General features: G+C 36.9%; 1 protein-coding gene across 1 annotated transcript in view; it reads left to right on the top strand.

The window, feature by feature from the left end:
• Nucleotides 1-9,923: 9,923 nt before the first annotated feature.
• The window catches only part of LOC106939163 (A disintegrin and metalloproteinase with thrombospondin motifs 10-like), a 58,838-nt gene continuing 50,670 nt past the window's right edge, over nucleotides 9,924-18,091 (top strand). The window contains exon 1 of the mRNA XM_015021469.1: nucleotides 9,924-10,132. The gene's annotated coding sequence lies outside the window, so the exon portion shown is untranslated. The remainder of the gene's footprint in view (nucleotides 10,133-18,091) is intronic.

Below are 18,091 nucleotides of genomic sequence, written 5' to 3'. Positions count from 1 at the left end.
GTAAAATTACTCAAGTAAAATTAAAAACCACAAAGTAATTTCTTTTTTTTTCCAAAAAGCTACTCAAGTAAATGTAAATCTAAAATGACATTCTCACCTCTTTTTATTCCGGTTTGTTGTTGGGCTCCAGGTAACGGTGGCAGCTCTAAGTCGAATCGCGTCTTTCAGGAGTTTCAGCTTAGCGGCGAGGAGCTGGGAGGGGAATTATGCGTCTGGATGAGACATTCAGCTTTAAACACCCACACTTTAAGATTGCATGTAGTTTGCAGATTAACAAACTGGTGACAAAGCCACAACAGGAAACTGCAGTCCGCCCTCACAGCCTCATTTCTCCAGCATGTCGCTCTTCCGTTGAACAGGTGCTCTTTGGTTCTAGATGATTCCCTCTGCTTCAGAGGGTTCAATGTTTATAAAAAATAAATCCCCTTCAGTAGAAAGTAACTCAATGTCTGGGGATAAATTAGACCTAAATACTTCTAAACCGTATTTGTGTGTCTTGACTTGGGAATTTGAGGTAAACTTGGTGCCGTCTAACATGACGACACAGAAAAGATTAAAATCATGCAGTCTGGAAAATTTCCGTGATAGAAGAACGAACCTGCAGGTTTCAGCCAGAAACGATCACAATGCAGCAGTTTAAAAACACACAGAGGAAGTCTTGAGAAAGGCAAACGAAGATAAAAATCGAAATTGAGATTTATTGTTAATCGACTCAAACCATTAAACCCAAACAGAACCAAACAGCTCTTTGTTCGAGGTTTTGTATCTTTAAAAGCATCAAAACCAGTTGGGCTTATTTTTTTGTTCTTTTTAAAGTTTTGTTTTGGAAAGTTTTGCTCACTCGTATCTTTGCCTCAATGCCATCCACATCACCATTTTCCATTTTCAGTTTAAAAGAAAATGCTTTTAGCACTCGAACAAGGAAGCTGCCCTGTTTTCACATGCAGATAAAATTTTTAAAAGATAAGAAAATGCTAAAAAAAAAAACAAGGTGTTTGACCACAGTTTCCTAGCTTTACATCTGAGTTAGTACCCACATCCACAGTGGACAACCAAACCTAACGGCACAGCTGCCACATGAAGAGAGACTCCACTGTGGCTTGACCTCCCAACTCGCCACAACAAAGACAGCCAGATGCTGCAGCGTGGACACAAACGCCGAGTGTTGATGGATGCTGCACCAGAAAACAACCCAAAGAAAAAAAAATACACAAATCAGCTGCTTCTTTCAGAGCTTTGGGGGTTTGAAAAGGATTAAACTTGGCCAAGCTACCACATGTGACAGTAACCTTCACCTAAACCCTGACAGAGCAAATGCTGCAAGCCTCTAATGGTTTGTATTTCATATCAAATCCTTGTGTAAGTAACTCTTAAGCTTCACTTATTTGTTTTTTTTTCCTCACTCTGAACAACATTCAGTTAAAAACTAAGAATAAGAAAAGTAATTTTAGATCAAAAGTGGTGCAGGACCAGTTTATGCTATAAGTGCAGCATAAACTGGTCCGGAGTTCAGTGCTTTAATCCAAAATTGCTTTTTAAGAATCATAATTTGGAATAGGCACATAGGCAATCCATTTATATAAATATAAATAATCAATGGATGAACATACAGCTCTGGAAAAAATTAAGAGCCACTGCAGTGAACCCCATTGAAAACTTCCTGGTTATTTCATTTCAGATGTTGATTCCTGAGCTCTTCCTGAGTTAAAACATTAGTATTGTTGTTTCTAAATGAATATAAACTTGATTTCTTTGCATTATTTGAGCTCTGATAGCACTGCGAACGTCTTTTTCGTTATTTTGACCATTTCTCATTTTCTGCTAATAAATACTCAATTTTAGCTTGGAATATCAGAGACATGTTGTCAGTAGTTCATAGAATAAAAGAACAATCTTTATTTTATTCAAACATATACCTGTAAAAAGTAAAATCAGAGAAACTGATCATTTTAGGTGGTCTGTTAATTGTTCCAGAGCTGTATGTGTTTATATACAAGTATATATGTTCGCTACATTGAGCAAACGTCAATATAAACGTTTTCTCAGGCTTCACTGAAGTGTCCAAGATTTTGTTGCCTTTTGTAGCAAGTTGGCGCCATTTTGTCCAGGTATGGGCATCTTCACCTCCGCATTTCTTTTCTTTTCTCCTCATCATCAACCTCATGTCATTCTGAGTGGCGACATTATGGTATAAAATCTGTTTCACTGCCATTTATATTCTTAATTAGTCCATTAGTTTTGATGTATATTTCAGTATTCCAACCTCTTTGTTATCGTTCTTTAGTTTCTTGATTATTTATTGCAACAGATCAATAGCATAGCTGGTTGTTCTGGGATGGGAGTTATTGACTATTTGACTGTAATCTACTTTTATTAATAAATCATCAAACTTTGGAGAAACGTTGTCTTGTGCTTATTCTGGTATGTGTGCAATGTTCACTGTCCAGTAGAGTTGAATTAATTCCAGACTTTGTTTTTTTTTAAAACTAAAAGAAAAAAGAATCATAATTATTAATAGTTAATAGATACATAGGCCAGACAGTGATTCTGTCCCTTTTGCACCACAGTGTGCATGCAAAACCCTTTGTGGAGATGAAAACCAGCGTTGCATTGAACCCTGAACCAGAAATGGTGACTTGAGTTGCACTTCAGTCACAAAAATAAGATTTCAAACTCAAATTAGATTTTCTCCTTAAAGACTTTAGTCTTGACTTGAACCTCACCGCCCTTAAAGTCCTGTGGTTCCAGCACAGCAAAACAACTAAAATCACAAACAGTGCTACGATAAAAACGAAACTGTTTAGACTGAAGGATATTCAAGTATTAAAATGAACCACAGATATTCACAGATACTCGCCAGTGAATCTGAAATTGGGTGAATGTTCTACGGATGTGCAAAGTTAATATTCAAAAAGACTCCAAAGCTGCAAAGTTTTGACTTGGGGCTTTTCACCCCCCACCTTTACTTTGTGTTTGTTGCATAAAGTTCTAATAAAATGGAAAAAGTTAATGGAAACCTCTGTGACATCAACACGGCCAATCGAAAAAGAAAGCAAACTTAATCACCAAAATTCTCAACCAGCGTTTTGAATGTTGCCGCCGTATTTTCATAATTACGCTATGTGTTTGTAAAGTGGTGTACGATAAACCAACACGCACAATAAAAGCAGCAGCTAAGTGTCAGCTCAGAAATCATTTTTAAAAGCTGGAGACAGCACCATAAACCACAAGAACAACAAGTGAAGCAAGCGAGGCGACACATGACACAGTTCCTGTGACAGCTTTGAACCCCAAAACTTGCGTGGTATCTGTCACCTTGTCTGGAGGGAAAAGACGTTTTAAGGTGGAAAATGTTTGCACGTCCCTCTAATATGCATCAGATATTTTCACAAAGGAGGTGTTGGAAAGTAAACTGATTGTGACTAAGTGAACGGTGGAAGGAATACTCTAAATAAGTCTTCAAAAAGCACAGGAGTATGGAAATAGAGAAGAAAAGCACGAGATCTGTTTGTTTTTGAAATATTAGAGCAAGCCTCCTTAAATGGGGCAAAGACCGTCAGCGAAAGATGATTATTTTACTGTAAATGAAAATTTCAGGGTAACAACTCTAATCTCAGGTTGGACAGGTTTTATAAAACTCTCAAGGCAATGATCTGGAAGGGGTAAATGTTTTATTTAATCCCTCCTAATGATGCAGAACTTTCAAATAACGTGAAATTCAAGAGAGATGCAGAGATAAACTAAGATTGGCTTGAGAGATGATAAAAAAAATGTTGCTAGCAATAATAAGAAGGAACAAACAAGCAAAAAGCCACATGTAAAAATAGACAAGGTGAGAAAAGCGCAATTCTACACAACTACAAACAAATATAGATTTTGAAAATTATTAACAATACATTAATGCTTTGAGCTTAATGCAAACACAGATATTTGCCATCATAAATGTTATGTAGGTTAAGTGGATGATAGAAGTTGTAATGCTAATGTTGCTAAATTATATTTTCAGATCATTTAGCTGTTTAATATACATAACTGGGTAACTCAGGGAAAAAGCAGATTTCACACAATGAAAGCATATTTTAAAAAAATAATATGAACATTAAGCGGAAGAAGATGGGTGGATGAACATTATTGCTTTGAGATTGATGCTAACATAGATGCCTGCTGGCTTTAATATTCTGTAGGTTCAAATGTTTGGATTTTAGAAGTTGTGATGCTAATGTTGCTAAATTATATTTTGAGAACATTTAGCCGTTTAATATGTACATGTAACTTTAGGAAAAAGGGAAATTGACACAATTACAATCAAATACAGATTTTGAAAGTTGTTAAACAGTATCTACATTATTCCATTGAGCTTGATGCTGACATAGATGTTTGCTAGCTTAAATGTGCTGTAGGTTCAAATGTTTGAATGATAGGAGCTGTGATGCTAACGTTGCTAAATTATATGTTGAGAACATAAAACTATTTAATGTATGCAGATAACTAGGTAACTCTGGAAAGGAAAAAGATATTTTACAAAACAACAAGCAAATACAGATTTTGAAAATTATAAACAATATCTACATTATTGCTTTGAGCTTGATGCTAACGTACAAATGTTTGCTAGCTTAAATGTTCTGTAGGTTTAAATGTTTGGATGGTAGAAGTTGTGATTCTAATGTTGCTAAATTATATTTTGAGAACATTTAACTGCTTTATATCCATAACTTTTATACTTTTATGATTAAATGAATCACTGTAAATATGATGCGATGGGAAATGTGCTGAGATGTGCAGATGCTGAGATATAAGTTATTTTTTATATTTCTGCTGGCTGGAGAGAAACAGATAATCACAATTCAAGGTCACCGTAATAGGAAACCGGTTTTACTGCTTTATGTTTTCTCTTAAACTCACTCCTTTGATGAGAATACCATCAGAACGCGAACGTAGGATTTGTTTTTATTTAATTACATAACTGCGATGAAGACGTGGACGCTGTCTTCAGTTTTTAAGGTCATGATTATTTGTGCTGCATTATCAGGAAGTCCGGTTGCTGTTATGTAACTTGAGCATTCTTCTTTAAACTTATATCAGGTTTTGAATCTGCGTAGGCCTCCGACGACAAACAATCCCCACATTTGACTCTTTTTCTGGATTTTTTTTCCTATTGTTTCAGCGAAGGGCATTAAAGGTCTTGATGTGGGTGGTTTTGGATCAGAAGCCGATCTGCTTATCAGATCAGAGGCTGAAATGACCCAAGCTGAACCATAATATCCTAAATCAGGGGAAACAATTGCCATTCAAATAAACTGTTGACTCAGCTGAAACGTAAACACTTGAGATTGAAATCCACACAAAAGCAAGTTTTAATGATTTTTTTCCCTCAATAAGTCCTGCTGACCACTTCAGTTCAGCTGTTCGGCTGTTCAGTTATGTCGATTAAGATTTTATAATTTGGAGGATAATGAGTCAAATATCTTCATGATATGGAGTAGTGTTAAATAATTTTAATAATACAAACAAGAAAAAAAAAATCAAGCTTCCGATCTAAAATACATCCAGTAAGTTTAGAAAAATGTTACAACCAATAAAAGACAAACATGGGAATCTGGAGTGTGTTTAAATTTACCAGCCTTTGGTTTTCCATTCTGAGGCACAATGAAAGCAGCTATTTATAATCTGTGCATGAAATTACAGCTTGTCTGAGCCAAAGCAACAATACTTTGGCAAAATTATGTGGTGAACACCTTTTTTTTCTTTGTATACCTCACGCATAATTGAGAGAAATTTCTCTTATTGCAGAATTAACAAAATAGTATAATATAGATGAAAACATGTAATTCAGATGGTAAGAAACTACAACATTTAATTTGTTTTTGACATTTTTAAGCACCACTTTGTGCATGCCTTAATAAAATAAGTTTCAAGTGTTTGTTTTTTTGTTTGTGTGATACTATTTAATATAAAAAAAACACATTTCTTTTAAACAATCAGATCTAACAAAACCTACTTACATTTCACTGCTTCACAGCTGTGATGTTGTTGCTTCTGAGACAAAGATGCATCTGCTGATCTGAGAGAAGCGCATGGTGTCGAGAAAAAGGGAGGTTATAGAGAAACGACACACACACACACACACACACACACACAGAGCCAAAGCAACCACCAGTCACACATGCACACAACGGCAAACTCATGCACAAAGATCAGCCATTAGATTGACTTACACCTGTGACGCTCGATCTGAGCTGTGCAGCTCCCCACTTCTGCAGCTCACCAATAATCACTCGGTATTAGGGGAGATTGCTTTGTTGTTGTTTTTTTTTTGTGAATACATTGCCCACCTCTGGGCGGGTTTGTATAGCAGGAGGTGTTCCGTTTAGGTGGATTTACCCTTTATTTTGCTTTCATGCTGAAAATTAGAGAAGAAAGCAATTATTACAATTATGTGAAGGAAATACTGAAAATGAATAAACAACAATAATAAAACATCTAAAGTTCTGTCCTTAAAGGGAGTTCTTATAAAATGTTTGAGTGAATTTCTAAAATAGTTGGTAAAATGACCATTTTACCAATTTGACACTTGAACTGGCTGTGTTTTTCACATCATAATGTAACTTTTGATTCTTTGTGCGTTCCTTTTCAAACAATGGATTTGGAATTAAACACTTATTAAAAAGGCAGAGCTGTAGTTAAAACGTTTTTCTTTTCTTTGATATACTATAGCATGTGCTTGCCAGTACAACTGCTAGCATAAAAAAAATCACAGATTTTACTGATAATCACAGAAGAAGTTTGCTGTCACGTCCTCTTCGCTGTTGGTTGTCAAACGTGACAATTGAGAAACAAAGATTATCACCAGAGAATGGAAAAACACCTATTTATTCTCTATAGCTGAAAACAAAATATCAGCAGCTTAAAAAAAACATATACGGACAGGCGATGGAGTCCAACAAGACATGTAGGTCCATACACTAAGTAAAAAAAATGTAAATTAAGAGACTAAAGTAATACAATAACAAGAACAGTCATAATATTATGAGAAAAAATTTTAATATGTGAAGAAAATTCTAATATTTAAAAAATAAAGTTGTAATATTAATTTTCTCTCGTAATATTATGACTTCATTCTTGTAATTTTATGACTTTATTCTTGTAATTTTATGACTTTGTTATTAATTGTATTATTTTTTTTAATGTCTAACACTCTGTTGTAGTCCAGTACATAAAATGCAAGAATTGGGTTGTAGAGCAGTAAATACAGCAGGATAATCTCTATCTGTCAAAACTGTCATTTTGACAGTAACTAAAATAATACACTGCAAAAATACATCGTTTTACCACATAACTTTGGTCTAGTTTATTGGGCAAATATCTTAGTTCACTTGGCAGATTGTTTCACTTATAATAAGACATTTTTCCCATGTTATGAGTAAATTAATCTGCCAATAGAACGAGGGCTTTTTTAAAAAAAAATCAATATTAAGGAATTATTGATTTAAAATAATTCCTAAATTAAAATATGCTACATCTTGCTGAAAATGTATAAGTTAGTTTGGTCTTATTCCAGGTGTAGTAAGATATTTGCACTAGAAGCTAAATGAAAAACACTTGTTAAGATTTTGTGAGATTTGGGTTGGCAGTATTTTGTTTTGTTGTAGACAACATGATTCTTTTTTTAATAGCCTGTAATTTTTGACAAATTTGATAGGGTATATGTTCTGTCAGTTCATGTCATAAGAGATTATGTTTCCTCTAAGCTATTAAATTAAACAATGTAAATTGAAAAGTATTTTTTTAGTCTCCTTTATTAATTATTTCTCATTAAAACAAAATTGGGACAACTTATCCCACAAACAGGTTGGTTGCCACAAATGCACAAGTTGTATTTGGTGTTGCACATCTTTAGACGAAAAAAAAAAACTGTGTCATAGGTGATTAGTTTATTCAGGTTCGGCAATCTTCATAACAATCGGCGTTGCCTGTACTGCCTGAGCCTGACGCTCCTTTTATGACGTCATCACAGGCGGCCACTTGTAGTTTTTAACCATACTTAACATTAACACCACAATATTATAAACAGCGTTTCCCTTTACACCGGAGCGGCCTTAAAAACGTACAAAAGACTAGATGCTAATTAGTTTTTTTCCCCATACATGCTAGGCTACATGACGGTGCGGCATTGTCTCCATAGGTACGGTTAGTGTATCTTCTCCATAATGTGATATTTGAGATATTTTTAATCATACTTACTAATAAAGTATATGAACGTTAATCTTCTTACCTTTTAAAAAGTGTTCGCTGCAAATCCGCGGTTACACCGAAGGCTGACAGTCATTATGATTGACGGCTGCTATCCATCGCTGCCTTATCTTTCCTCATTCAAAGTTATTAAAAGAAAATGACAGGTTTGATTTTCATCCTTGTCTGTGTGGCTGGCAGCGCGGCACCCTAGTACCATTTTTAAGGTGAAATCAACTAAATAGAAGCGATATTAGGTAACAGATGTCTGTTTTTAGACCAGCTTAAAGAGCGCATTGGTTGTTTTGACGTCTGTCATAAGTGGGCGGAGTTCTGGAGAACGTGACGTCACGTGACTTTTATTCTGTAAGTCACTGCTAACTGTGCTTTAAAATATTGGGAGATGATAACTGAAATGGCCCAAGGTGTTTACTAACTGAATCAAACTTTCACTGCTAATATGTAAGTTAGCTTTAATCAGTTTTTGTGCAAGTTTATGTGAATTATTGACATTTAGATCTCTAGAGATAGTTCACAACCCTAGGTGACCAGCGGTTCTAATGTAGGGTAAAGTAGAGATTTCCATTGCTGCACCTGTGAAGTGTTCACACCACCAAACCAGTGGCTGGGGTTATAAACACACACACACACACACACACACACACACACACACACACACACACACACACACACGGCCAACCCACCCCCCTCCACTGTCTCAGGCTGCAGCTGCTTTCTTGAAGTCTGGCAGCCATGCAGCAGAACTGAATCAAGTCTGTCAAATTCAGAGAGACTAAAACCTTTCGGAGACATGTGTTCCTTCAAAATAAAAGCACAGACACCAACTTACATAGTTTCCATTGTAAGTGGATGAAATGTTCCCTCAACAGATGCCATTGTCTGACGACATTAGGTGGTCGGTAGATTTGGAAAGCAGCTGGTTATATTTACTCAATTACATTTATTTGAGTAACTTAAAAAATACTTTTAGTAGTATTTTTACTGCAGTAATTACAAAGTAGCACTACTCTTACTGGAGTGAAATTCTGAATACTTTATCCACTGTGAGTAACTTCACCAGACACACACCTGCAGTTTTTGTTAAAGTTAACTGTTGTTGCAAATAATGCTAAGTTAACATTTTAATCCACTTTTAATTCAACTTTAAGTGCAACTTTACATTAAAAATGTCATTATTATTCAAATGGCACTTTATGACAACAGTTGTATTGTTTATGATGACTCCTTCATGTTCATAACAGGCATCATTTAGATTTTTGATCAGTTGCTCAGTACTTCAGAAGTATTTTACCAAATAATTACCAAGTAATCACTGTCAATCACTCTCTGTGTGACGCTGCTCATCCGCCCCCTCTTGCTCTCTGCTGTGCTATAGCCTGTTGTGAATGCTAGGCCAGTTAGCGTAACCACTGATGACAGCTGATAAATGGTTTTCCTGTAACAATAAGTTGTTTCTCAGCCATTAGCACATTGAGAGGCGAGTACATGAGGTTGACTGACAGCGCTAAGACCCTTCTCCTGTGTCTGATTGGTTGTTTTTGGTTAGGAGGGGTGCAGTAGTAGCTCAGGGAGGATTTAAAAGCATTTATTTTTTATATAAAAGCTACAAACTGCAACTTTACACTTTTAACAAGTTATCCGTATCTCTCATTTCTGGTTTACATTCTAAGGCTGAACTCGAACTTTATTCTGAAAGGACTTGGGATCGTTTCCTGTTTGTGCTTCGGGGCAACTTGACGAAACTTTCTCGGCTCTCTGGTTCTGTAAAGTTAAAGGAGTCGAGGTTTAGTTTGCCGCCGCCGGCGCCGCCTCCTCTCCGCTCGGCTGCAGGGGGACAGAGGACAGACTCTCACCAGACTCTCCTGCAAGGGGACACGGGCAGGTAAGACCAGGCGGTGCGGCTCCTGCTCCCTTCTTTTCTTCTCTTCTTTCATGCACAGATCAAGGTGGGGGGAGCAGGACTGATGCTGGCAGGACTCAGTTCTCAACTCTTACCTCTCCTGCCCCTGCAACACTGTTCCTGCTTAAGCTTTGCATGTCTTTCATCAAGATTTTGCGTGTTCTCTAGTTTCATGAAATGCACAAGTGCTTTTCTTTGGACTCGGTCTTTATTTCCTAAAGGAGTCTTCTTTTCCTCAGGAGTATATTTAGGCTGTGGTTGCCTCGGTGGCTGATGACACGGCAGGCTTATGCGTCTTTTGCCGGTCAGTGGATGATGTGGCTGTCAGCTGCCATCAGGTAACTGAAGGCTGGCATTGTTTCCTTCACCGGCGGGGGGAGCAACTCGCGGTTCTGCAAAAATAAAAGCACTAAATCCAGTTGCAGTGGACATGTCGGTGTCATCACAGCCAACTTTTACATTCTGCATGCACAGCTTATGTAACGTCATCCCAGGTAGCTCACAGATGTGCAACACAGTTACGCTTTTAAGTCAAATTCATCCTTTTGGTTCAATCAGTGCTGCTTTTGCAGAACTTTGTTTAGGTTTTAATGATACATTTTATATGTATTGTGGGTTGGAAAAGTATTCACACTCCTTGAACTTTTCCACATTTTGTCACATTAGTATGTAGTAAGTAAAAAAAAAAGGTATTTGGTAACAAAAAAAAGTAACTGATCAAATTACCAGTCATTTAACGTTATAAATTACATTATCAGATGGACCAAAATATAAAGTTAGGTGGAAATTTTGTTATTTTAAGGACGAAGATGACAATAATTCATATAAGTAACAAAAAATAACAAAATCAGGCAAAAGAAAACATTTCCAAATCAGTTTCTTTCATTAAAAGACTTATGAAACCTGAAAAAAAAAACGGTAGGTCTGTGTGTCTATGTCTGGTGAATTTATGTTTAGATGTTTGTTTTTCATTCAGCAGGTAGAGAATACAGAAATGTTACTCAAGTTAAAGTAAAACGTACAGTGTAGTGAAAATACTCTTAAGTAAATTTTTTCAAAAAGTTACTCTAGTTAATGTAATTGAGTAAATATAACTAGTAACTACCAAAATCTAGGAATTTACTGTGAAAGATCAACAAAAAGTGGGATACAAAATGGAAAATTTTACATGATTTAAAACAGTTTTCACAAATAAAAAACTGAAAAGTGCGGTGTGCAAACGAACTTGACTAATTGCCTTCAGAAATTGCCTAATGGCTGTTAATTATTAATCTAATCTCAGTACAGATGCAGCTGCTCTGTTAGAGCCTTAGGTTGGTTCACAGCAGGACATTTTTACAAATAAAAAACTGAAAAACCGTGAATGACACGAAGTCCCTGAGAGAACCTCAGAGAAAACATGCAAACGCGATGCAGAAAAATCTTCCATTCTTCCTGCTGCAAGACAATAGTGTCACCAACTTCACTGCAGAAGGACGTTTTGCTGAGTTTTCTTTCTGTTAAAACATTCCTGTTTCATGCTTTACTGTCAACAACTCGGTGTGAAACTTGCCCTTGAAAACACTTGAAAAGGTTTTGATTCTCAGTTTCCTCAAGGCTGCGGTTGTTGCTGCAGCTTTTTCTGCCACATGTTTTCCTTCCACTCAACTTTTCATTAACATGCTTAGATGCAACACTTGTCCATAATTTTGTGTAGGACAGAAAATTACATAAAAATCCCCTTTTTGTTGGCCTATGTAATATTTTTGGGTTTTGATTATCTGAGTTTTGAAATAATGGTTTCTCATATCGCTCTGTAGGTAATAAATTTAATACCTAGAGGTATATTTTGAATTAAATAAGAAAATTCGACAACATTTTTGAAGATTTTCAAATTTATTAAGATGCTTTTGCGTTTTTGTTCCAAGAATATCCAAAATATCCATATTTATTATTAACATTATGGGGAAAAAAGTGGATTCAAACTGTTTTTAAAGTTGCTGACAACTTTGATGTTTGGCTGCAACTAACAGTCATTTTAGTAATTGATTATTTTGACACCTAATTGATTAATTTCTTTAAAAAATGGCACATTCTGCAGATTTTTTAATTCACCATTTAAGCTTTTTTATACAATATTTGGAATACATTAAAAAGTGCAAATAAAAAAAATCCTTTTAAAATTTCATTCCATAAAATACAAGTTTATATTGTTACAAAGTATGGATCTGCTAAAGAAATACTTGAAAGGCTCAGGACTTTGACTAAACATCTGTACACTGTAGAGCTCATCTGCTGATTTTTTTTTTATCTTTTAATGGATAAAAATTTTAGGTGAAGCTAAAACTTGACAAATATCTTTTTTTAATCTTAAATGCAAAATGTCTAGATATTGCTTGCACAGTTTTGGCCTAATTACTAATCCGAGTTTGTTGTTCTTTTAGAAAATTACCTTTTTTTGATTAATCAATTATTAAATTAGTTGACCATTATTTATTCACGATTGTTCTGATTAATCGTTTACTTGGATCATCAGTTTTATAGTGATACTGATTAAATGATGCTAAATGTGAGGAACTTCCTGTTCTGTGACAGTCATTTTGTGCATATTAGCAGTTTTGGATCGCTGCCTCAGAGCATTTAAAAGGCAGAGTAAGAAAACCCTCTGCTACTATCTGTGTGCTCTGTTCCCTTCACTCCTGGCTTGCTCGCTTTGTGTTGAGTCAGCTCTCTCTCTCTCTCTCACTAAATATTGTTTCAGACTCGAGAGGCACATTTTCAGAGCGAGGGGAGCACATCCGAAGCTCTCCCGCCTGTTTACGTTCCCACTTTTCATCTGCACTCTGTTTATTTGGGGAAATCTGCAAAGGAATGCCAGGCCTCTTTCTCTCTCTCTGTCTTTGTGGCAGACAGAGAGTTTAGTCTGAGATGTAGCTTTCTCTCTCACCTGTTTGGGTTTTCTTTTAAACATGAAGATTCGCTTGATTCTAGACTTCATATTTCTATAATGAAAGCAGAATTATGACGTTGGACTTACGAGCCATTTGATCTCCCCCCAAAGCCCAAAGTCCTATTAAAAATGACTGCCAGTTTAATGAAATAATAAACTGAACCTAAAACTGATTCATGAGCTACTCCCTGATCAAAGTGGAGGCAGTTTGGGGGAGAGTGCTGCTCTCGGAGCTAAGCTGTGGGACACTTAGCATCTGTTCACTCCACACAGACTTTACTTTGAGCCGGTCATATGGCTTTGATTAGCGTACTTTGGTTTCGGATAGCTCCACTCTCCCTGGCAGCAGCTAAAGACAAGGACATCATAATTAGCTCCAGCATTTAAAGGAAAAAGCTTCAAAGGGGACCTATTATGCAAAACTTGCGTTTTGTACGTTTTTGTACTTCCTTTTGGGTCTCTACTGCTTCTAAAAACAGACCTTACAAAAGAACCACCCAGCTGCTTTTTAGTGATAAGTTCATGTTTTTTGGTGTCTGGAAAATGAGTCGCTTCAAAAACCTCTTGAATGTAACGTCACAAATCAGCAGGCATGTCTCGTTGCCCAGCAACCTCAGAGAAGCCCATACTGTTACCCAGCAACACCAGTGGAGCTCCACCCATCACCTAGCATCCAGAGCTAGTGTTTAGTTGTTGACTTACCATCCAGAAACCACTTGCTGCATTCATGTTTGTTGTCCAGGAGGCTCTACTAATGCTTTTCAAAATGTATGGTTGTATAAATGCGCATCTGTTTGCGGCCATTTTCATGTGTGAGTGTAAATATTGAGCTGGGAGGTATGGTTAGCAGCAGTTTATTTGGATTTAAAGGGGCACAAAAGCAGCTAAAAATAAAACTAAGCTAAAATCTCATTATCCAAGAATGATTTTGTCCAAAAAATGTAATGAACATGTTTTTTCTATAGAGCTGTCGTAACCTGTTCAAGGTAGCGTAATAGGTCACCTTTAAGTGTGAAAAGCATCACACACTGCTAACCAAGAAGATGATCATGAAGATGTTTTGACTTCATTGCATTAGAGTTTGGCTCACCTACATCACATCCAGCTTTTCTCTGCCTTTCTAACAACAAGCCTTTTCTTTTCTGCCCTGCAAGCTGCGATAGCGTTGGAGGCTGTGTGGCCTGTCTGCAGCCCAGACCACTTTCCCTGCTGGCCACGGCCGCAGCTGTACGCTCCTTTTTCACAGCTCATCCAAGCAAAACACGGAGCGGAGAGTTTTGTCGCTTTGGCCTGCTGACAAACATGCGTTTTTGTTTCACAAAAATGATATGGCCCAGAGGGAAGGTTTTACACAACACACCGCAGGAAGATGTACAACGCCGTCACCTCTGCATGACAGCCCACTCTCAATTATATGTGGAGTAATATTTCATAGGTGGAAATGGTGCAGGAAAGTGCGTGTGTGTTGTTGTTGTGGGGGATTTCTGAGGGGCTTTGCTTTAAAAAGCTCTTAGGGTCAGCACCGGGGGTCCTTTCCTCCTCCCTCCTTCCTGGGTTTAAATAAACACAAGGAGAGTTAATGGTAATGAAAAGCATTTGATATCAAGCAGCCGAGTTTAATATGCTAACAATAAATTGTAAGCGGGGAGGAGGAGTAATGAAAATGGAGGGGAGTTTAGCTCTTTCGCAGGAAATGACTGGGAAAAAGCCAGAGGGAGGGGGATGAGAGAGGGAGTTTTTTAGTTGTTCTGCTTATGAGGGACGCTGCAACAGCACAAAGACCCATTAGTCTGCTTTTACTGTATCGGCTGTACATTACTCCTCCTGACATGAAGCAGGAGACGCTTTTCTCATAATTCCTCAACTTTCGGTTTAAAGTATGTTTTTATTTTTTTTGCCTTCCTCTTTTCAGGAGGGAATTTGTTCCCCTCTGCTATCATCACCAAAAGGTTTCCCATCTGCCTCTGATTACCTTTGGCTGCAGTTGGTTAGCTGCCAGTCATCCGGGCCAGTGTGGCGTCTCCGCTCACTTTTGAATCCCCAAACGGCTCGGAGGGAGTGGGGAAGGAAGGTGGGCAGTTTTTAGACCACATAATAGCAGGAGTCCAACTGTTTGGCTAAAAATTGCCTCGTCAGCTAAAAAAAACAATTCTGAGAGAAGGGCATTAAATGGTTTATTAAAAAGTCAGAGGAAATATCTGGTTGACATGAATGGTTATTGAGTTAATTGCCAGGTCTGTAATTAATAAATCTAAAACTATCAACAAAAAAATCAACTTTTTAAATTCAAAACCCCTTTTTCTTTCTCAATTATTGAATAATGAGCTCAACAAATGTAGTTTATTCCCATCCAGCCTTCAATTGTTTAAGGAGTTATTTATATATCTAATTTGAAAAATACTTCTTCAGAAATGTGGACACTGACATTGGGGACGTCTGCGTTAGCTGCTACGTGTTTAGCATGGAGATGCTACTTTCGGCTCTCATAGCTTCAAATTAGGCTAACTCCTTTTAGCACAATTTGAAAACAGCAATAATCTTTTCCACTCTATTGTCCTATCAGATCGTGTATCGAAGCAAAAATTAACTCGAAAGTGGGCCAAGAAATGCGGCTTTGTCGTCTGTTGCTGTTTGCAGATTTTGCTTGTGCGTCAGATTTACGTGCGTACCGGAAGCACAACACAAAGGTTCCGGTTCGGGACTTTTGCTTGTAAAAGTCCGGTTCGGGACTTTTGCTTGTAAATAAATGCAATTTGCTTGTAAATAAATGCAATTAAATTTTTAACACGTTAAAATCAATGTAATTAACTAATCGAAATGAATTAATTCTCAACCCTATTATGTATAATGAATCAAATGAAAATATGATCAAATTAATGAATAAATGAGACTCAATCTAGCTTTTTGAGGCAAATTCTAAAATATTCAGACACTATTTTACAGATATGTTTTTAATATTTCTGGGTGGCCCAGTTAGTTGCACCATTGCCTTGTATCAAGAAGGACCTGGGTTTGAATCTTTGCATCTTCTCCTTGTACTCCAACTACCACAGTTCAAAAGCATGACTGTTAGACTACTTACTCTCTCTAAATTAGATATGACTCAGTACCCTGTATACTAAAATATTTTTGAGACAAATGTGAGGCCAAATTGGGTCACCATTGAGACACTGATCCCAAGCACAGCAGAAAATCAACAACAGAACCGCTGAAAAAGACTCATTGTAGTGGCAAGTTAAGACACCAACCTGATTGACACCTGTGGAGAAACATATTTTCACAAATTCCAATAAACTGGAGTAATTTTGTAAAATGAGTGAGCAAAACTTTGTTCACAGCAATATGAGAGATTGATAAAGACATAAAGACAATAGCTTCTTCTAGTTGTTACTGCTGATGTTGGCTTTAAAATCTACTCAGTCTTGAATAATGTTTGTTTTTATTTTAACGTGAATCACTCATGGAAAGAGGATTTTTCCCATGAAGGTAGAAATCAGAGTAAAGTACAGTACTCATTGTTTGAGGCGTGAATAAGCTCCATATAGGCACACATACCATCAGCTCCTGACATGCTGTCCAATTAGGAGTTTCAGGCCGGCTGCCAGCAAGTCACTCAGCCATACAACCAAACATCGAAGGCCGCCAGCCTGGCGGTGATGGCATCCTGCTGCTTCTCTCAAATTAGCTAATTTTACCCCAGAAGCTTCACCATAATACCCACTTCAAACTCTGTTTATGGATTCAGAGTTTGCCTTCTTTTGTAATCACTCTTTCCGGTGCATGTGTCTGGACAGAGCTGTTTGTTCTTTTCTTTTTCTTTTTTTGTGTGAAACTATAAAGTGTTAAAGCTAAAACTGTATGTGTATAAACTTGAAAGGCTTGTGTTCTTTGGATGGGTCAGAAGTAGAGCTAGACAGCAAATCTAGCTCTACTATATATATACTGCTCAAAAAAATAAAGGGAACATTTCACTTTAATTTTGTGTGTGGCTCCAAATCCAGGCCTCCATTGGTTAATAAATTTGATTTCCATTGATGATTTTTGTGTGATTTTGTTATCAGCACATTCAACTTTGTACAGAACAAAGTATTCAATGAGAATATTTCATTCATTCAGATCTAGGATGTGTTATTTGAGTGTTCCCTTTATTTTTTTGAGCAGTATATATATATCTCGATAGGCACACAATCAGTATCAATAGATAATACGTCTGATAGAATATTCAATAATTTCACTGAACCGCACAGCATTCTGGGGGATGTAGACAGGGAAAAGGCTTTGGCCCACTGGTGTACAAACTTTTTGCTCATTTAAATGACTGAGCACAACATTCATTAAGTCAAAAAAGCAAACAATGCTTACTGTGATTCTTTTTGTTTGTTTTGGTTTACCTGCTGAACAAAAATTTTTTTTTGTATTAAATCTGTATATCATTAAACCTAAAAAGGGCTTCAGACTGTTGCCTTATTAAAAGAAAAACAGACAATTTCTAAATGTTTTGGATCTTCAATTGTTTTCTGTTTTGTTGGCCAAATTTGTTCTCACTCTAGTTGTGGTCAGAGGCCGAACAAAATCATTTCAAGGGCCAAAAATGGCCCCCGGGCCACACTTTGGACACCCCTGCTTTGGCCACTCAACCTCTGTCATAGCTAGCCAAAGCAAGGTTGGTGGAATCAACTAACTCATTCTATGGTTACCTAGCAACTCACTCATTCTATGGTTACCTAGCAACAACCTGCTGAAAAACTAGTGCAGCAACAGTTTAAGGTTTCTACACTGTGCCTCATAACTGCTTTAAAAACAAAGAAACACATGGAGTGGAGGGAAAACTATGATTAAACAGGAAAGGTCACACCACCAGTTTGGTAATATTTCAGGTATTTAAAACAAAAAACTAATCAATAATTACTGGTATTGGCTGATATAAAATGCTTATATCCTCCTGACTACCAGGAAAAAAAATATTGTCCAAGGTAATAAAAGGTTTTATGCACTTACTTTGTCTGTTCCCA

This window comes from Poecilia latipinna, unplaced genomic scaffold (assembly GCF_001443285.1).
Source record: "Poecilia latipinna isolate Pla-1442-1.1 unplaced genomic scaffold, P_latipinna-1.0 Scaffold2789, whole genome shotgun sequence".
NCBI lineage: Eukaryota > Metazoa > Chordata > Actinopteri > Cyprinodontiformes > Poeciliidae > Poecilia > Poecilia latipinna.
This window is presented reverse-complemented; position numbering and strand designations above follow the sequence as displayed.